This window comes from Podarcis vaucheri (assembly GCF_965113315.1).
Source record: "Podarcis vaucheri genome assembly, chromosome: 5".
NCBI classification, from domain to species: domain Eukaryota; kingdom Metazoa; phylum Chordata; class Lepidosauria; order Squamata; family Lacertidae; genus Podarcis; species Podarcis vaucheri.
In genome coordinates this window covers 1,593,197-1,614,222 of record NC_138763.1, presented here as the reverse complement: position 1 = coordinate 1,614,222, position 21,026 = coordinate 1,593,197, and the positions used below count along the sequence as shown (strand labels likewise).

Genomic DNA, 21,026 nt, shown 5'->3' with positions numbered 1-21,026 from the left:
TGATCAGGACATGATTTATCAGCCAACTTGCACTGACTGCTCTCTTCTTGCCGCCCCAGAACAATTCACCCATTTGATGAACACGGCTTTAGAAAACTGAGGGCTTCCAACAACAGCAATCCCTTCCTGTCTTCAAAACACACCAGGCAGCTTTGCCCTGGGAACAAGCCACCCCTTTCATCTTCCAGCTGCGGGAAAAAATAAATATCTGCCACATCGGAGGAACGGGGCGAGGGGGGTGGGAATGGCTTTCCGAGCGTGGGAGTGGGTGGCATCTGAAATCTCAACCAGCCTTGGGCTCACAAAAAGCATCTATTTCAAGATCAAAACTTGCGTTAGGAAACCAAAAGCGACTCGAAGTGGCAGCAGGAGGGGCGCCACTTGGAATGCTCTTCCTACAATTATATTGCAGGTTAATTAACATTCCTGAATCCCATTAGCGTTCCTCTTTGCCACTACTGTGCAATGCTGGTTAGGCTTAGAAACGGCCCTTTTTGGGGTAGGAGAGGCAGGCAGATCTGATCCGTTGCAGGTAGACAAATGAGTAATAATAATAATAATAATAATAATAATAATAATAATAATAATTTATTATTTATACCCCGCCCATCTGGCTGAGTTTCCCCAGCCCCTCTGGGCGGCTCCCAATCGAGTGTTAAAAACAATACAGCATTAAATATTAAAAACTTCCCTAAACAGGGCTGCCTTCAGATATCTCTTAAAGATAGGATAGCTGCTTATTTCCTTGACATCTGGTGGGAGGGCGTTCCACAGGGCGGGTGCCACTACCAAGAAGGCCCTCTGCCTGGTTCCCTGTAACCTCACTTCTCACAATGAGGGAACCCCCAGAAGGCCCTCGGTGCTGGACCTCAGTGTCTGGGCTGAATGATGGGGGTGGAGACACTCCTTCAGATATACTGGATGGGGGCTGTTTAGGGCTTTAAAGGTCAGCACCAACACTTTGAATTGTACTCGGAAACGTACTGGGAGCCAATGCAGATCTCTCAGGACCGGTGTTATGTGGTCCTGGCAGCCACTCCCAGTCACCAGTCTAGCTGCCGCATTCTGGATTAATTGCAGTTTCCGGGTCACCTTCAAAGGTAGCCCCACATAGAGTGCATTGCAGTAGTCCAAGCGAGAGATAACCAGAGCATGCACCACTCTGGCAACACAGTCTGCGGGCAGGGAGGGTCTCATCCTGCATACCAGGTGGAGCTGGTAGACAGCTGCCCAGGACACAGAATTGACCTGCGCCTCCATGGACATCTGTGAGTCCAAAATGACTCCCAGACTGTGCACCTGGTCCTTCAGGGACACAGTTCCCCATTCAGGACCAGGGAGTCCCCCACACACGCCTGCCCCCGTCCCCCAAAAGCAGTACTTCTGCCTTGTCAGGATTCAACCTCAATCTGTTGCGCACACAGTAGGTTTTGCAAAGGATTGAAAGGTGCATTCAAGAGCTCTTCCAAACTTCTTTTATTCAGGTGTCTGTTTTGAATATTTGTAGTCCGATCTTCATGCCTGCAAAGCATGCCTTGCACCTTCCTATTTTTTTTCCTGCTGGTGCAGAAATAGCCTGACCTTTCCCTTTTGGCCACTGCACAGGCCATTTCCAGAACCAGACTCTTAACCTCAGAGCATCGGGATCTGACTTGGATCAATTCTGGTCTGTGGCACGGGGACTTCACCTGGCCATTAGACTTGCCAGATAATGTGGATAAAGGACAGGCAAGATCTGCAGGCTCTGAACATTACTGGTGTGGAAAGAAGCAAGACTATGGTTTGGTTGAGTCCCTCTGTCTGACACTGATTCGGATTTGACACCCTCACAAGGAGTCTTTGGTTGTGGGTTTTTACACAGAGGTCAGGTGGCCTTCTGTCAGGGGTTCTTTAGCTGTGGTTCCTGCATTGCAAGGGGTTGGACTAAATGGCCGTCAGGGTCCCTTCCAACTCTGCTGTTGTATGATTCTGTGATGTGGAATGTGCTGGACAAAGGTAAAGGTAAAGGGACCCCTGACCATTAGGTCCAGTTGTGACCGACTCTGGGGTTGCGGCGCTCATCTCGCTTTACTGGCCGAGGGAGCCGGCGTACAGCTTCCAGGTCATGTGGCCAGCATGACTAAGCCGCTTCTGGCAAACCAGAGCAGCACACGGAAATGCCGTTTACCTTCCCGCCGGAGCGGTACCTATTTATCTACTTGCACTTTGACGTGCTTTCAAACTGCTAGGTGGGCAGGAGCAGGGACTGAGCAACGGGAGCTCACCCCATCGCGGGGATTCGAACCGCTGACCTTCTGATCAGCAAGTTCTAGGCTCTGTGGTTTAACCCACAGCGCCACCCGTGTCCCTTCACCATCAAATCTACACTGAGTTGTGAGGTTTGCTGAGCCAATCTCTCTCTCTCTCCCCATTCCCACCTCACTGGGTTGTTGTGAAGCCATAATGGGGGAGCAAAAGAACCATGAGACCACTTAAAAGAACTCAGAGGGAGGGCGAGCTAAAATAAACGAACCTACAATATCAAAACAAAACTGTTCCCATTTCTTCAAGCGGAATTATCTGCATTGATCGTGGAGTTTTCTGTTGAAATACCATTGGCTCCGATTCCTCGCGAGGAGAAAACTGTCTGTTCAGGGAAGCACAGTTCTTCCGCAGCTGAGCCTGAGGAGCAAGGCAGACCTGGGAGCTTTCCTGGGAGCACGTCACATGAAATTCTCTTCTCTATTAGCAAGAGGACCCCTTGCAAAACGAGCAGACAGCCCCCCTAGCAAGTGCATGGACTTTTTATTAAAAAAAGAAGAAGTCTGATATGATAGATGCAAACAGATTAGCAAGGAAGGCTCAAGCAAGCCCAGATCTGTCTCTGTGCAGATCTTCATTTGCCCCGAGCTGGCTAGTGGCACTCTGGATGAATCTCTCCTTCACAAGGTCCCTTAGTTCCAGACTAGCTGTGGTCCCTGTCAGAACTTCGCTCGGCCAAGCCGATAAGGCCTCATCTTCCTCCGAGCTGAGCCTTTGAAATCGCCGACGTGTTTAATGACCTGAGCCTTTGATAAGGCCTCAAGCACATTCTATCCAGCAGGGTTCCCAGCACAGGGAAGAGACGAGAGGTTTGGCTACATTGTAAAGAGTTTTATTTCTAAACTACGCAGAACAGAAAAGACATCCTCTCTCTATGAAAGCAGAGAGCAACTGAAACAAAGGAACAAGGAAACCACTAACGTCACATCCCGTCTCCCTTTCCCGTGAGACTGCAAGGTCTCTGGAATGTAAACAGAGTCCTGTGACTCCACACAGCTGCACAGTGATAACAGAAACTAACAGTCCCAACAAAGCTGAATGATGGATGAAAGTTCAGGATGGATGGAAGAATGCAAATCTTCACATGGCACATGGTCAGACTGAGGAATTGCTGCCCAGGTGGCAATGATGGCCACCAACTGGAATGGCTCTAGAAGAAATTGAGACACATTCGTGAAAGATGAAGCTCTCGGTGCCTACTAGGCAAGATGGCTACGGTTTAACATCAGTGTTGGAGGCACTGGGGTTCAGAAGTGGAGGCAGAGCTGAGTCGTCCTGGCTAGGAGCCACTGACAGTTGGAACTCCTCCTCTATGGATTCATCCAATCTTCAATTTAAGCCATCCAGCTTGGTGGCCATCACTGTGGGGAGTTCCATAGTTTAACTCTGTGCTGCTTAAAGGAGGACTTTCTTTTATCTAACCCAGGCATATACAAACTCGTCCCTCCAGATGTTTTGGGACTACAACTCCCATCATCCCTAGCTAACAGGACCAGTGGTCAGGGATGATGGGAGTTGTAGTCCCAAAACATCTGGAGGGCCGAGTTGGCCTATGCCTGACCTAACCTGAGTCTTCCAATGGTCAGCTGCCTTGGATGTCCATAAGTTCTAGAGTTAGGAGTCGGGGTGGAAAACCTCTCTTTATCCATTTTCTCCAGGCCACGCATATATATTTTAAAAATAAATTTCTATCATGTCATCACTTGGCTGAATTGCTTTTAAACTAAAAAGTGCCAGATGCTGCAACCTTTCCTCTTAAGGGAGTCACTCCACGCCCTCAGACATTTTAGCTGCCCTTTTCTGAACCTTTTCCAATCCTACAATATCCTCTCTGAGGCGAGGCGACCAGAACGGTGCAGCATATTCCTTGGACCACAGTTAATTGGGGACGGGGGTTGGCTGGTGCACCTCAAAGTCATTCCCTCCCTCCCGAAAGCCACCGCTCTTCCTCTGCCCCCTAAATTAATCCCAGAGGGTGCTTTTCGCTCGGTGGGAGGGCAGGGGAGGCAGTATTATGTAAAAACCATAAATATTCATGCAGATTCTGAGGGATCCCATTCTGGCTGCCTCGACACCAGCATTAGCATTTCTGCTTTTTTGTCAGCAAACCTGAATTGATTTTTGGCTCAGTTTTTAACCTTTGAGGGAAAGCCGCGGTAATGAATTTGTACTCGCTGGGCTTGGTGTGCTGAGTGGGAAAATAAGTAGGCGATCGTTTTAAAGGGAAATGACAGCCTTGCTTAGGAGAGGGAGGAGCCGGTGTAACATTCCCAAGCTGATCCAGTGCTGTGCGGTTGATTTATATCCATTCTGATTAATTAAACGATCACAGAATTGTAGGTTTGGAAGGGACTTCAGGGGCCATCTAGCCCAACCCCCAGCAATGCAGGAGATACAGCTACAGAATCCCTGGCCATCTGACCTCTACATAAAAACCTCTTTGAAGGGAGTCCATTCCTCCATCGAATGGCTCTTACTGTCAGAAAACTCTTCCTGATGTTTAGTCAAAATCTCCCTTCTTGTCATCTGAAACCATTGGTTTGGGCCCTAACGTGCAGAACAGGAGAAAACAAGCTTGCTCCCTTCTTCCATGTGACAGCCCTTCAGATGTTTGAAGATGGCTCTCATATCTCCTCTCGGTCTCTTCTTTTCCAGGCTAACGATACCCAACTCCTTCGACTGTTCCTCATCAGGCTTTGTTTCCAGACCCTTGATCATCTTGGTCACCTTCCTCTGCACACCTTCCAGCTTGTCAACATCCTTCTTAAATTGAGGCGCCCAGAACTGGACACAGGACACCAGGTGGGGGTCTGAACAAGGTGGAATAGAGATGGACTGCAAGAAGATCCAGCCTATCCATTCTTAATGAAATCAGCCCTGAGTGCTCACTGGAAGGACAGATCCTGAAGCTGAGGCTCCAAGACTTTGGCCACCTCATGAGAAGAGAAGACTTCCTGGAAAAGACCCTGATGTTGGGAAAGATGGAGGGCACAAGGAGAAGGGGACGACAGAGGACGAGATGGTGGGACAGTGTTCTTGAAGCTACCAGCATGAGTTTGACCAAACTGCAGGAGGCAGTGGAAGACAGGAGTGCCTGGCATGCTCTGGTCCAGGGGGTCACGGAGAGGCGGACACGACTAAACGACTCATCAACAACAACATGACTTCCCTTGATCTGGACACTTCTGTTGATGCAGACTAGGATTGAATTTGCTTTTTAATAACTCCAGCAATTTCAAAATGCAAAAGGGAAAAGACTTAGGCCCCCTAGATCCCTGGGAGAGGTTCCCCAAAACCTTTCAATTATTTTCCTCTTTCGATGTAGAGGGGACCCCAAAACAGCACATGGTTTCAGGAAGGAAAGACGTAATTGTTTTTGATGGTGTGCCTGGAGAACTGGACATTCCAAGTCCCTCCCACAGAAGCCAGGTCCTACTTGGCTGGAGAAGCAAAACGCTCACTGTCAGGGCGATCGATATTCCTGGCTGATTTCCAGGAGAAGAAAGAACTTTCCACTGTCTCAGCCACATCCTCCTGGCAAACATGGGGAGAACAGGACACAGGGTAGAAAGCACAATATGGTTCAGGCCCATGATGTCTGAAGGACCACATTCTCCCAGATGAACCTGCCTGGACTCTGAGATCTTCAGAGGAGGCCCTTCTCTCGGTCCTGCCACCCTCAGAGGGATGTTTGGTGGAGACATGGTGAGAGGGCCTTCTTGGTGGTGGCTGCTCCCAGGCAACTTTGGAACTCTCCGCCTAGGAAAGCCAGACTTCATGCCTCCTTGTTGTCCTTCTGCCGGCAGCTGGAGACAGTTTTATTCTGACTGACTGTTTTTTAAGGAAAGAGCTTTTAACAGTGCAATGCTGTTTTTATGATCTGAATTTTAATATACCTGGCTTTTATGTTTTTGGTTCTGTTCAGAATTTAATTACTTTTAAACAATTACCTTTAACATTTTATCTTTTTTGAGTTTTATCTGTGCTGTTTTAATTTGTGGAAACTGTTCTGGTCTTGGAAAATGTAGATTATAGGCTTTTAAAATACCAAATATTAGGCCCCTAGGAAGCAGCCTTGAGGTGGAGGTCATAAGAACTTAAGAAGAGCCTGGTGGATTGGGCCAAATGGAGCCTATCTAGTAGTCCAGCACCCTCTTCTCACGGGAGCAAACCAGCTGCCCCAATGGGAAGCCCACAAGCAGGGACCCGAGAGCAAAAGCACACACTCTCCCCCTGAAATTTCCAGCAACTGGCATTCAGAAGCATCACTGCCTCAGACCGCGGGGGCAGAGCACAGCCATCCTGGCTAGGAGCCATCAAGAATAACCCTCACCTCCATGAATCATAGAATCCTAGAGTTGGAAGAGACCCCAAGGGCCATCGAGTCCAACCCCCTGCCAAGCAGGAAACACCATCAGAGCACTCCTGACATATGGTTGTCAAGCCTCTGCTTAAAGACCTCCAAAGTAGGAGACTCCACCACACTCCTTGGCAGCAAATTCCACTGTCAAACAGCTCTTACTGTCAGGAAGTTCTTCCTAATGTTTAGGTGGAATCTTCTTTCTTGTAGTTTGGATCCATTGCTCCGTGTCCGCTTCTCTGGAGCAGCAGAAAACAACCTTTCTCCCTCCTCTATGGCAGTGTTTCCCAACCGGTGTTCCGCGGCACACTAGTGTGCCGCGAGACGTTGCCTGGTGTGCCGTGGGAGGGAGGCGGGCGAGTCGGGCGGCGAGAGGCGGGGCAGCGAGGAGAGGCCGCCCAGCGCGGGGCTCTCGCCGTCTGCCTGCCTGGCTGCCTGCGTGGCGCTGACGTCACGGGGCTGTAACGTGCCCCACATAGGCACACGCGGGGCGGCGAGCGAGCGAGCTCCCACATCCCATCGCCGCTCGCTTCGGCCAGCCTACTGGGCTGTCGCAGGCGGAAGGCCTGCGCATGCGCGAGGTTTTCGCGCCTTCGGGATTGCCTTCACGCCTTCCTCCTCCCGGGTCCTTGAGAGCGTGGGAAGCGGCAGCGCGAGACCGGCGTTGAGCCTGGTAGGTATTGCGCTTGCCAAGGCAGTCATTTGGGAAATGAAAACTTGCAAAGCAAGCAACCAGTTCAATCTGAAGTACGTGTATGCTTAATATCCTGTATCTGAAACCTGTTCTGCCCCCTCCCCCACACTTGGTGCCATTTTCATCTACACATGCAGCAGAGTAAGTTGACCCAGAATAGTACCAATTCAGATGGCAGATGGGAGAATGACAGTGCTGAATGCTTTCCCATGTAGAACAGTCCCTGCAAATAAAAACCTAGCATATTTGGAAGAGGGATGCTAGCCTAACCATTACCTTCTATGCTGTTACTATTTTTTTATTTTATTTTTACATAAGTAAAAAGTGACCTTTCCCCATCTGGCATGGTGGTGTGCCTCGAGATTTTTTTCATGAAACAAGTGTGCCTTTGCCCAAAAAAGGTTGGGAAACACTGCTCTATGGGACATCCTTTTATATATTTGAACATGGCTATCATATCACCCCTTAACCTCCTCTTCTCCAGGCTAAACATGCCCAGCTCCCTTAGCCGTTCCTCACAAGGCATCGTTTCCAGGCCTTTGACCATTTTGGTTGCCCTCCTCTGGACACGTTCCAGTTTGTCAGTGTCCTTCTTGAATTGTGGTGCCCAGAACTGGACACAGTACTCCAGGTGTGGTCTGACCAGAGCAGAATACAGTGGCACTATTACTTCCCTTGATCTAGATGCTATACTCCTACTGATGCAGCCCAGAATTGCATTGGCTTTTTTAGCTGCCGCGTCACACTGTTGGCTCATGAGTTTGTCCTGTTCTCTTTTGAAGCCACCCAAGTTTGTGGCCATCGCTGCCTCCTGCACAAGGGAGCTTAATATAGCTCTGTGCAAATGGTCAATGGTCTGCTATGTGTGCAACTCCTAAGTGCCAGGAGACTCTTGGGTATTGTCAGGGAACTGCCACCGGCTCAGAGGCGAGAAATAGAAGGACAGTTGTGTTACAGGGAGCCTCTGAAAATCTTGTGAAGCAGTTCCTCTTCCGGGGAGGAGGAAAGCCCCACCTCCAGTGGGGAAGATGTGCAAGGACCAGAGGATGCTGGTGAGAGCCTTAACACCGCCCCTGGGCAAGCCGGACAGGAGGGAAACACGCCCTTGCCATCTCCCATCTTGCACAGCAGTTTGGAGTGCAGAGAGGGGAGGAGATGTTTTGGGGTAACGAAACTCTTATGTTGGGGGAGGTCCAAAAAGAGACCACTCCCGGATTCTGCTAGCGATTGAGCCAGACATGAGCTCTGGGGCTCTTGCCCCAAAATAAAGCCTGTAAAACACAGGTTGGAGTCCTGCCTGGTTACTCTCCAGCAACTGCAACAGCCACTTGACAGGTATTGACATCAACTGATAGGCAGTGCCTACAGAGGGTGGTATATACAGCACAAGATATTATGGGCTGTCCTGTGAATCCGCTGGATGAAATAGCGGAAGAAGGTTGCCTCCGGAGAGTGAGGAAAATTCTCAGGGATGATTCCCACCCTGGCCAGCACTTTCTTGATCTCTTGCTCTCGGGCAGAAGCTATAGAAGCATGACTAGTCGCACCAACAGGGTAAAGAACAGCTTCTATCCCTGGGCTGCTGGATGAAAAGATAACAACAGGGCAACTGACTTTTGGGTTTGGTGGGTGTGCGTCAGTAAACGAGGGGAATTAAGACTAAGAGAGCTGAGTGGGGGTGCTTGTGTAATCTCAGTGTATGCAAGTTGTACAAGTGACAATAAAGTACAGTGGTACCTCGGGTTAAGTACTTAATTCGTTCCGGAGGTCCGTTCTTAACCTGAAACTGTTCTTAACCTGAAGCACCACTTTAGCTAATGGGGCCTCCTTCTGCCGTTGCGCCGCCGGAGCACGATTTCTGTTCTCATCCTGAAGCAAAGTTCTTAACCTGAAGCACTATTTCTGGGTTAGTGGGATCTTTAACCTGAAGCGTATGTAACCTGAAGCGTATGTAACCCGAGGTACCACTGTATTTCAAAAAGCATGAGGCCTCGAGGCCTCCTGTCAGGTGTGCCGACCCCCCTTCGCCCTAAATGAGGCAGCTCTGTTCAAACCCATTTGCGCATGTGCACTGCCTTGCGCTGCCTTCGCAGGGAGCGCCGCTTGCTCTCATGCACCCCCCACCTCCTGCCCCCAGAGCTGCCCTTCTTTCTTTGGCATCAGCAATCCAGGCCAGGGAAAGGTGGAGGAAACTGTTAAGGAGGAAGATCTGGAGCTCTCTCTTTCCCTTTCTCTCTCTCCTGCTAGGCGTGTGCATGAAATTGCTCCCACGTGCTCTCAGCCGAAGGTGGGGGCCTCCTCCGCTGGAAAATGGTGAGGCATGTATAATTTATAGCGCAGCCCACAAAGCTATCAAGGCAGACGAGAGAGTCATGTCTTCCCAGCCTGTAAGGAGCCTGAATGAGCCGCTGGCATATGAAACGCCGGATTCTGTCAGGGCGCTGTCAGAAAACCATCAGCCCAACTCCAAGGATTTGGAGCGATGCTCAACTAGGAGTTGCAAGACGGACCCTCAAATGACAGCAGACATCCTCACTCTCTTTGGCTGGAGGTTTTCAAGCCTAAGTCGGGAGGCCATCTGCAAAGGATTATTTTCCTGTGATCCCTGCCTTCCAGGGGGTTGGGCTGGATAACCTTGGGGGACCCCTTCCAACTCAGTTTTGTGATACTGTGTGATTTTACAGATATACCTGCCTCCCAAAAGAAAATCCCCGAATGAACCACGATTTACAGGTGTTCCCGCTAAGCTTGGACTGCAAGCTTTTCAACGAAAGTCCCTGGCAATCTCCTCTTCCTTCTTCCACTGTTCTGCCAGTAAAACTTTGCGACTCTGCAGATGCCTAGAGTCCTTTGCATCCAAAGTTTCCTTTCATACCCAAGGAAACGCAACTTTCATTTCACCAGAGTAGCCTCGGGGTGAGCAAGTATACAACCGATTGGCGAAGGGGGGTTCAATCCTGGAAGGGGCTGGTTTCAAAACAGCGCTGCCTCAGCTTGCATTAATTTGCTTGGCATGACAACTTGGGCTGGGGCGGCAGAGAGACGTACATCCACGCAGCTCTCCTTGTTGACATCCTCCAATTGATTTTTGGCTAATTTGGTGTGCGCAGGCCGGGCTGTTAAGAAATGCAGGCGTTGGCTGGCTTTTGCAAACAAGTGAAGTTGCGGGGGAAAGGAGAAAGCAGGGAGGAGAGAGAATGAGGAGCGGGGAGATGACCTGGGGGATTTTCTCACACCCAAAGATGTTTTAGACTGGTGGAACAAGAAATAGCCTCCAAACTCTCCTCCATTGCCCCCTCCTAATCCACCATAAATGGCCTCGGTTTTCGTTTGAAACAAGTCTCTCTCTCCCCCAACGCTGCCCCAATGCAATTCACAGAAACCTCACAAGTCTTGGAATAGTTTCATGCTCATCTTCACAAGATGACAGAGCTGCAATTTTACAGACCGGGCTGCGTAGGTTTTATTTCTTTTTACAAAAAACGCCCAGAGGATTTAGGTGTTGGGAGGGTTTTTGGAAGGCATTAATAATAAAGACGATGGCTGCAGACAGACAGCTCAACTGGGTTTTAGCTATTAATTGATAAGGAAGCACTCTGCAGGCTAATCGGTGCTCCTGTTGTAGGAGAATGACAAAAAGGGATGTTTTCTCACCAAATAACCTTGATAGCTCTTGGGAAGAATGAAAAGGACTGAATGTCCTCATAGCGGATTAGGAAATGCTTTCTACAGCTCTCGCATTTGAGCTGAACTCTCCATCACGTCTATCTGAACAGGGTGAGGTTGAATGCTGAGTCTCAGGCCATTTGGCAGAGGTTGTAGGGTCATCTCTCAAGGGTGCTGTAGTTGAGATCCCTGCATTGCGGAGGGTTGGACTAGATGACCCCCCGGGGTCCCTTCCAACTCTACAGTCCTATGATTCTACAGTCCGTTATCTACACTGACCAACAATGGCCTTCCAGAGTCTCAGACAAGAGAGGTCTCCCACCACTACCTTTGTCGAAAGTGGGGGTGTCTGGAATTGAACCTGCAGCCTTCTGCATGCAAGAGGACTCCCAGTGTGATGAGAATTCTAAGGTGTCCTAAATAATCTGAATATTCCTAAGTGCACAAGCTAAACACACTTAAACCACATGTCTGAAATAGAACAGATCAACAGTTCTGAAGCCATCTTGACTCTTTAGTGACCCCAACTATTCCTCTGCAGAAGGAAATATCTTGGGGAAACCTCTCCCAAGAGTTCTTTCACTTCCAAATCCTTCAGATCCTGTCTCAATGTAATATTTGTTGTATGAGTAGGGTTGGCCTGTGACCTGGATTCAAGAACTAAGGTATTGAGCATCTCAAAAGAATAGCCTAGACTGGCCAGGTAATGCACTCAGTGACCATTATCTGGTATCCTAGCAGACAGGAGAGAAACCCCACTCTCAAATGTCTGTTGTAGACCACCTCTCTCTGTGATGCACATATGATGCTTTTAGGGTGGTCTTTGGCTAAGGGGGCTGGGCAATTTCTAAAGACTTTAAAAGTTCTTGCACACCTTTGTTCTGGATCCTCACCTCCTGGCAGGAAGCGGGGTGTATTCTTTAACAAAAGCAAAATAAAGATCGGGCTTGCTTTCACTGGATCCTGCCTCCATCCATTCTTCTCTGACCAGTCATGGACTTAGCAGACTAAAGGTCCCTTGATGGAGAGTTGGGCTTCAAAAGCCAACCCTCCTTTTTCTGTAGCCCCACCTGTCATCCCCATGCTAGACACCTGGCACAAGCTCAGTGAAGCACTGGCCCTTGCACCACCTTTAGAACATAAGAAAAGCCTGGTGGATGAGGAGAAAGGAACTATGGTGGCTCATCTACCAGAAGTAATATATTTAGTGTTAACTCCGGAAGTGTAGACTCAATTCTGACCTCCCAGAGCAAAAGCCCCCTAACCCTAACCCACCCCCTAACCCTAGGAGGCTTAGTTTAGTCAGAATCAAGTAGACACTTTTCCAGAGTTAACGCTAAATATATCACTTCTGGCCAATGAGCCACCATATCTGCTAGAGGGCTGTGAAAATTTGTGTCCTGGGCTTTTTAGACTCGTCTATCCATGTACTATCTGAAATCTAGAGGGTGCCTTGGTTGCCAGAGGTGATTTTTTTTTCTTTCTTTCAGCTCCCTTCCCCCACCAAAAGGTGCATCTGATGCTACCAACAGGGCAAAAACCACGGGGCAAATGCAACAATGGGAATCTTGATAAATCGCCATTGTACAGCAGCCACCACCAACCTCGTGATTTCCAGATACTGTTGGCTCAAACACAGAACAAAGTTCTCCTGCAACTGAGCTGGCAAACGTAAATAATGTGCAATGTGCCCCATGGTAGTATATGTTCAAACCACTCTCACGAGGGATGAAAGTTGTTTATCAGCCCTTACTAAATACCCAATTAGGAGAGTTTTGATTCTCAGGGTATTCCAGCAGGGTGCCTACAATGGTCCAAGAGAGAAATCCCTATTAATCTGAGAGCCCAAATGACACCCCAGCGACTCTGCTGGTTACTGTTCTTTTAAATGAACCTGAGAATGGATGGGACATTGGCTGGCTCCAGCCAGCTATTCCTATGATTCCTACATTGCAGAGGGTTGACCTAGATGACCCTCAGGGTCCCTTCCAAGTCTACAGTTCTATGATTCTAGTAGTTGTTGTTGTTGTTGTTTAGTTGTTTAGTCGTGTCCGCCTCTTCGTGACTCCCTGGACCAGAGCATGCCAGGCCCTCCTGTCTTCCACTGCCTCCCACAGTTTGGTCAGACTCATGCTGGTAGCTTCCAGAACACTGTCCAACCATCTCGTCCTCCTTTGTCCCCTTCTCCTTGTGCCCTCCATCTTTCCCAACATCAAGGTCTTTTCCAGGGAGTCTTCTCTTCTCATGAGGCGGCCAAAGTCTTGGAGCCTCAGCTTCAGGATCTGTCCTTCCAGTGAGCACTCAGGGCTGATTTCCTTCAGAATGGAGAGGTTGGATCTTCTTGCAGTCCATGGGACTCTCAAGAGTCTCCTCCAGCACCATCATTCAAAAGCATCCATTCTTCGGCGATCAGCCTTCTTGATGGTCCAGCTCTCACTTCCATACATCACTACTGGGAAAACCAGAGCTTTAACTATACGGACCTTTGTTGGCAAGGTGATGCCTCTGCTTTTGAAGATGCTGTCTAGGTTTGTCATTGCTTTTCTAGTAGTACAGCTTCACAGATTAAACTAGCAAAGAAAATGCTTGTCCTTAATAAAATAATGGGGCCTTTCTGAGTTGCGTGTTTTACTGAATTTCAGTCTCCTGGGAAATTCAGCGCTGGGGGGGGGGGGGTGGGCTGCTTGGCCAGGAAACCCTTTTAGGGGCTTAGAAATCTGCAGCCTCCTAAACCCAAAGCCGTTTTCTATGGCAAGTGCTTGTGTAGGGTAGAGCCCAGCTAGTCAGCTTGCATCAATTACGTACTACCGTCGGTTGGCAGATATATATTGGTGCAGAGTGTAAAACAAGTGGTAAATAGTGGAGTCAAAAGCCCGTGAAACACAAGAGGTGCTGCTTCTGACATTTCTGTGTGGAAATTGCATGGGCTCCAGCCCACCAAGACCCACGCAACAATAAATCTGTCGGTCTTTAGTGGTTCCTTGTCATCTCTGCTGCATCAGACTAAATGGGACTTCCACGCTGCTGCTATTTTGGAAGCTCAAAACTCAGGTTGCACAATTATGGTCAATTAGCAGCAAACCCCAAAGATAGATTTTCTTGCAATAAGTGACCAAAAACAACAACACCATGCACACACTGGGAAGTGTGTGCTAATACTTGCTTTGAGGCAACAGTCACCCAAACTCCCTGCATGTAAATCAGAGCAAGAGGCAGCGGGGTGTAGTGGTCAGAGTGTCAGACTAGGATCTCGGAGACTCGGGTTCAAATCCTACCACTAGACCATAAAGCTCACTGGGCCAGTCGCTGCCTCTCAGCGTAATCTGTCTCACAGGGTAGTTGTGAGGATAAAAGGAGGAGCAGGAGAACCATGACAGCTCGAGCTCCTTTGAGGAAAAATCATAGAATTGCAGAGTTGGAAGGGACCTTGGGGGTCATCCAGCCTGACCCCCTGCAATGCAGGAATCTCAACTAAAGCATCCAGGACAGAGGACCATCCAAGGTGGAATGTAAATGCAAGGTAGTAAGTAGTAAGTATCATAAGAAGAGGTTGCTGGATGGGGCCTGTAGTCCTTCTAGGCCAGCATCATGGTGGCCAACCAGACGACCCTCAGTGGGAAACCTGCAAGCGGAAGATGAGCAGCAGAGTAACTCTCCATCCCTGTGGTTTCCAGCAATGGAGTAGCATGGAGGCAGAGTAGAGCTAGCATAGCCAGAAGCCTCCTGCTCCTCCTTGAATTTGCCCAAACCTCATAGAATCCTAGAGTTGGAAGAGACCACAAGGGCCATCGAGTCCAACCCCCTGCCAAGCAGGAAACACCATCAGAGCACTCCTGACATATGGTTGTCAAGCCTCTGCTTAAAGACCTCCAAAGTAGGAGACTCCACCACACTCCTTGGCAGCAAATTCCACTGTCAAACAGCTCTTACTGTCAGGAAGTTCTTCCTAATGTTTAGGTGGAATCTTCTTTCTTGTAGTTTGGAGAGCCAAACTCCTCTTTGAGAGCCGCCCAGGTTGGAGGCCATCTCTTCCTCCTGTGGCAGGGAGTTCCAAAGTTTAACTCTGCTCTGTGTGTGAAGAAGGTCTTTCTTTCACCCAGCTCAAATAGATAGCCTCGTCTATTCTCCCTGCAACTTAACTGGGAGGATTCGTAAAAAACTGGTCATCTGGAAGCACAATGCAGTCATGCCTTGGTTTTCAAACGCCTTGGGAGTCGAACGTTTTGGCTGCCGAACGATGGAAAAACTGTAAGTGATTGTTCCGGCTTTCGAACGTTCTTTGGAACTCGAATGTCTGACGTGGCTTCCACGGCTTCCAATTGGCTGCAGGAGCTTCCTGCAGCCAATCAGAAGCCGTGCCTTGGTTCCCAAATGTTTTGGAAGTCGAACGGACTTCCGGAATAGATTCTGTTTGACTTCCAAGGTACCACTGTATCTCTCTAGAATTTGTCCCTGTCTGGGGGGTTTATGCCCAGATTTCGCGGGATAATGCATATAGCTGTGGATATTTCATCACTGCATCATGCAACTCATCAGCCTTCCAACATAGCAAAGCATCTGTCCTTTGCAGCTGAGACATCAGGCCTGGGAGATATTTCAGAATCTCTTTGTGTGTTACGTTCCAAGCAGGATTTCCAAGGCTTTGAAAGCAGGACATCTGTTGCCCAGATCCTTTCTTGGTCCTCCCTCTGACAACTGGCAAACTCCACCGCATGCCAAAGACTCAAATATTTGTATGCGGAGTTTGGGCAGATCGCAGAACCCAGCTTTTCCCACCGCAGAATCTGGAGGGGGATTGCAGACAAGGAGGATGTGTAACTTTATTTCATGAAATTTGTTACACCTCTTGACTGTTTAAAAGAACAACAACTCAAAGTGGTTTACAAAGAGAATAAAACCAGAACATTATAGTAAAAGGAACTCTTGTTGTTGTTGTTTAGTCATTTAGTCGTGTCCGCCTCTTCATGACCCCCTGGACCAGAGCACGCCAGGCACTCTTGTCTTCCACAGCCTCCCTCATGCTGGTAGCTTCGAGAACACTGACCAACCATCTCATCCTCTGCCGTCCCCTTCTCCTTGTGCCCTCCATCTTTCCCAACATCAGGGTCTTTTCCAGAGAGTCTTCTCTTCTCATGAGGTGGCCAAAGTCTTGGAGCCTCAGCTTCAGGATCTGTCCTTCCAGTGAGCACTCAGGGCTGATTTCCTTCAGAATGGAGAGGTTTGATCTTCTTGCAGTCCATGGGACTCTCAAGAGTCTCCTCCAGCACCAGAATTCAAAAGCATCCATTCTTCGGCGATCAGCCTTCTTGATGGTCCAGCTCTCACTTCCATACATCACTACTGGGAAAACCAGAGCTTGAACTATACGGACCTTTGTTGGTAAGGTGATGTCTCTACTTTTTAAGAACTCTTTTTAAGGAACTCTTAGCAAGTGCCAAAAAACGTACAGTGGAAGCACCTGGGCTGGCATCAACAGTCAGGGAGTTCCAAAGATCACGGCCTTACAAATGTGGAACAGGGATTGTGTGGCACCGCAGATCTCAGCTGCAGGCAGATATCCTACAAGGAGAAGCAGACGGACAGATGCAAACGGCACACTCACACGCTTGCTGGCTGTGAGAGCATCCTGGGGAAAGGGTGCAAACTGCCCCTTCCTACTTGGTCCTCTGCAGGCCTGCTCCCCAACTCAAGAGCTACTGCACCCCCCCAATGACTGAAAACCCTACTCAATCCATGCTGACAAATGGAGGTTTTTGAGCAGAAGTTGGGTTGGCATCTGTCATGGATTTCCGAGCTGCAATCCTTCCACTGCAGCGGGTTGGGCTGGATGACTTTTGGGGGACCCTTCCAACTCAAGAATTCTGTAATTCTAGCAGCCTGTGTCTGTTCAGGTCAGGGAGAGAATAGCCAGAGTCCCATCAGCATTCATTGCAAGCCAGAGGCCCTGGCAGCCCCAATATCCATGCTCTGCTTGGAATGAAAAGTGAATAAAACAACGGGTGTCAGTACAGATAATAGGAATCCGAGGCCACAGAGCAAAACCTGGGCTACATTAATACAAAAGCCTTCTTAACTACGCCCCAGGGAGTCTAGGGCTGGGAGAAGGGGGGGGGGGTTATATTTCATTTTAATAGACTGCAGCGGCCTCCGTGAGGAGGGTGAGAAAACATGAAAGCAGCTCCTGTCTTGGCACCCATCATATTCGGGGCCTGCCCCCCCCCAGGAGGCCTTCCCCCAAAACAGTCTTTGCACATCCAGAGGAGGAGGCGGGAGGCCAAGCAAGGAAAGTAAACACCCCCCCCCCATAAGAACACTGGATCAGGCCAGTAGCCAACCAGATGTCCCAGGGGGAGACCAGCAAGCAGGGCTGGAATGAAGTTGTTTTCCCCCATGATCTAGCATTCAGAGGTAGACTGTACCTGGGCATGGAGGTTCTGTTATCGCAATGGACATTCACCAAAAGAGCCAGGCAGCTGGATCAGTCCAGTGGCCAACCAGATGCCCCTGTGGGAAACCAGCAAGCAGGATTCGAACCCAAGAGCAGCTCTCTCCTTCTGTGGTTTCCAGCAAATGGTATTCAGAAGCATTTCTGCTTTCGACTGTGGAGGCAGAGCAAAGCCAGCAAGGCTAATAGCCCTCTCCTCCTCCATGAACTTGCCCAATCCTCTTTCAAAGCGCCCCAGGTTGGTGGCCATCCCTGTCTCCTGAGGTGGGCAGTTCCATAGTTGCTACACTCCATTGGGTCTAGTCTGGGGATTTAAACAAGTGGATGCAGTACTGCCTCTTTAAGGGCAGAGGGCCACGCTCCGCCACACAAAGAGACATCTTCCACACCTGTGACCCATTCAGCTCCCAGATGGATAAGCAGCCCTTTACCTCGAGTGTTTTAGTCTTCTTTGAAATCTTGGGGGTTGGACTAGATGACCCTGAGGACCCATTCCAAAGCAACAATTCTTTGATTCTATGACAATTGCCTTGAGACAGAATTTTAGAAGGCAGTTAATAAATCAATTTAGTAGGGACGTGGGTGGTGCTGTGGGTTAAACCACAGAGCCTAGGACTTGCCGATCTGAAGGTTGGCGGTTTGAATCCCCGTGACGTGGTGAGCTTCCGTTGCTCAGTCCCAGCTCCTGCCAACCTAGCAGTTTGAAAGCATGTCAAAGTGCAAGTAGATCAATAGGTACCGCTCCGGCGGGAAGGTAAAGGGCATTTCCGTGCGCTACTCTGGTTTTCCAGAAGCGGCTTAGTCATGTTGGCCACATGACCCGGAAGCTGTACGGCGGCTCCCTTGGCCAGTAAAGCGAGATGAGCGCCGCAACCGCAGAGTCGATCATGACTGGACCTAATGGTCAGGGGTCCCTTTACCTTTACCTTTAGATGAGGTCATGAGAAGAGAAGACTCCCTGGAAAAGACCCTGGTGTTGGGAAAGATGGAGGGCACAAGGAGAAGGGGACGACAGAGGACGAGATGGTGGGACAGTGTTCTCGAAGCTACCAGGATGAGTTTGACCAAACTGCGGGAGGCAGTGGAAGACAGGAGTACCTGGCGTGCTCTGGTTCATGGGGTCATGCAGAGTCGGACACGACTAAATGACTCAACATTGACAACCCAGATGTTTAGAAAGCTGATACGAGTATTAACCTGCTTTTACTCTGCTGATAGATTATATGGAGATGGCGGAAATGACTGGCAGAATCCGAGACCAGGGAGAAGAGTTGGTGGAAGAAGATTGGAGGAAGTTTAAATCTTATTTGCAGAAATATTGTAAAATTTTTGAATGCTGATGACATTGAAATGAATTAAAGAGGTTCTAGCAACAAGGTAAAATGTAAGACGGGGTTAACAATAGATAAACTAATAGGACATGAATTTGCTGAACCAATAGCTAAAAGGGATACAAAAATGGGAGACGTGAGGAAGTCAGGAAAATAAGTTAACTAAAGATGAGAAACTAAGAAAGAGGGAATTTTTGTTTCTTTTTATATGTGTTTCTTCTTTTTCTATTTTTGTGTTTAATGTATGTATTTTTGTATTTTGTAATTTTGTATCTTTTTCGTTTTTTGTATTTTTCTAAACTTTTCTATTGATAAAACCTAATAAAATATTATTTAAAAAAAACCTGCTTTTACTCTGCTGTTCTCTTAAGTTTTCAAAAGTCTTAAATTATTGCTCTCAATGGTTTGTACAGTGGTACCTCGGGTTAGAGACTCTTCAGGTTACAGACGCTTCAGGTTGCAAACGCTTCACGTTACAGACTCAGCTGATCCAGAAACAGTACCTCGGGTTAAGAACTTTGCTTCAGGATGAGAACAGAAATGGTGCTCCAGCGGTGGCAACAGGAGGCCCCATTAGCTAAAGTGGTATCTCAAGTTAAGAACAGTTTCAGGTTAAGAATGGACCTCCAGAACGAATTAAGTTCTTAACCTGAGGTCCCACTGTATTCTTCAGCGCTACAGGTTGCCTTTGTCAGCGGGCGAGACCACCGTGTCTCACTGATCAGCTTCTGCCCGCCTTCAATGTGTGCTTGGAGCTCAGAGCATCACTCAAAAAGCAAAAAGTAAAAGAAACCAACCCTCTGTTTTGTAAGCCACTTTGAAGTACATTTGATATTTAACTTCAAATGGCGTATAAATTTTATGAAATTAATAAATAGTAAATAAAAGCACAATTGTGTGTGGACGGTCCAGTATAAATCCGTCGCCAATAAGACAATCGCTTCCCTTCAGGAAAGCTCACCAGTCCAGGTGAATCCCGCAGAATCGGCTTTCCATCCTGGATTCAATCTGCAGTGAATTAAAGGCCTTCTCTTAGATGGCTCCTAATTTTCAGCTGGCACAGGGTGTGATTAATCACTCCACTGACCTTATCTGAATTCCATCTCTCTGGAAGAACAAGATAAGTTTGGGGATTTATCGTGCTCCAGCTCCATTATTAATAAGGCCGCCCACTGTACATTTTAATGCTTTGTTGACAATGGTGTGGAAAACATGGCGGGAAGGAATCTAGGCTGAGTTCTTGGATGTCTGGAACATGGGTTGCCCCCCTTTCTGTTGGTTTCTGTCTGGGGAGACAATGGAGGAGTACATCTCCGTTGGAAGGTTACAGCATCTGCTGAGATTGTAGAGACCAACAGGGGGCAGAAACCTCCTGACTGCCATTGGCAGAGGGCAATTGCATCACCCAATGCCATTGGCTCGGCTTCTGTGGTGTCACAGAATGTTATCCAACTGATGAGGTGTAAGGAATGTTTCCAAATACTGAACCAGCTAGGAAAAAAGTAAAGGTTCATTTCACAGAATCATAGATTCGTAGAACTGGAAAGGACCCAAAGGTCCCTTTGTCAGACCCCACCAGGATTCCTTGTCCATTTCTGGATGCCTCCATTGAAGAAGGATATTGACAAGCTGGAAGGTGTGCAGGAGAGGGCAACCAGAATGATCAAGGGCCTGGAAACTAAGCCATATGAGGAGCGGTTGAAGGAACTGAGGATGTTTAGCCTGGAAAAGAGAAGGCTGAGAGGAGATATGAGAGCCACCTTCAAATATCTCAAGGGCCGTCGCATGGAAGATGGAGCAAGCTTGCTTTCTCCTGCTCTGCAGGGTAGGACTCGAACCCATGGCTTCAAGTTACAAGAAAGGAGATTCCGACTCAACATCAGGAAGAATGTTCTGATGGTTAATAGTCATTCAACAATGGAACAGAGTCCTTCAGAAGGTGGCGGAGTCTCCTTCCATGGAGCTTTTCAAACAAATGTTGAATGACCATCTGCCATGGTTGATTTAGCTGAGATTCCTGCATTTCAGGGGTTTGAGCTAGATGACCCTCAGGAATCCCACCCAAGCCTACAATTGGATTCTACGATTCTATCATTCGCTTTCAAGAGTTTGAGCTGATTGGTGGGGTCTCCAATGGCCAGTGTCCTGTTCCTCTTTCCTTTTATCACCTCCTGCCTGGTGCAGGCGGTTGCTCCTGGTGTGGATGGCAAAGAGGGGGCCAGAGATGGA

General features: G+C 48.5%; 2 protein-coding genes across 4 annotated transcripts in view; one reads left to right on the top strand and one right to left on the bottom strand.

Moving 5' to 3' along the window:
- FGF12 (fibroblast growth factor 12) overlaps positions 1-21,026 on the bottom strand; it is a 239,911-nt gene that overhangs the window by 17,399 nt on the left and 201,486 nt on the right. The gene's annotated exons all lie outside the window — the stretch shown is intronic.
- Positions 13,245-21,026, top strand: part of LOC309533042 (MAM and LDL-receptor class A domain-containing protein 1-like) — a 383,106-nt gene continuing 375,324 nt past the window's right edge. Inside the window, exon 1 of the mRNA XM_082223992.1 lies at positions 13,245-13,517. The gene's annotated coding sequence lies outside the window, so the exon portion shown is untranslated. The remainder of the gene's footprint in view (positions 13,518-21,026) is intronic.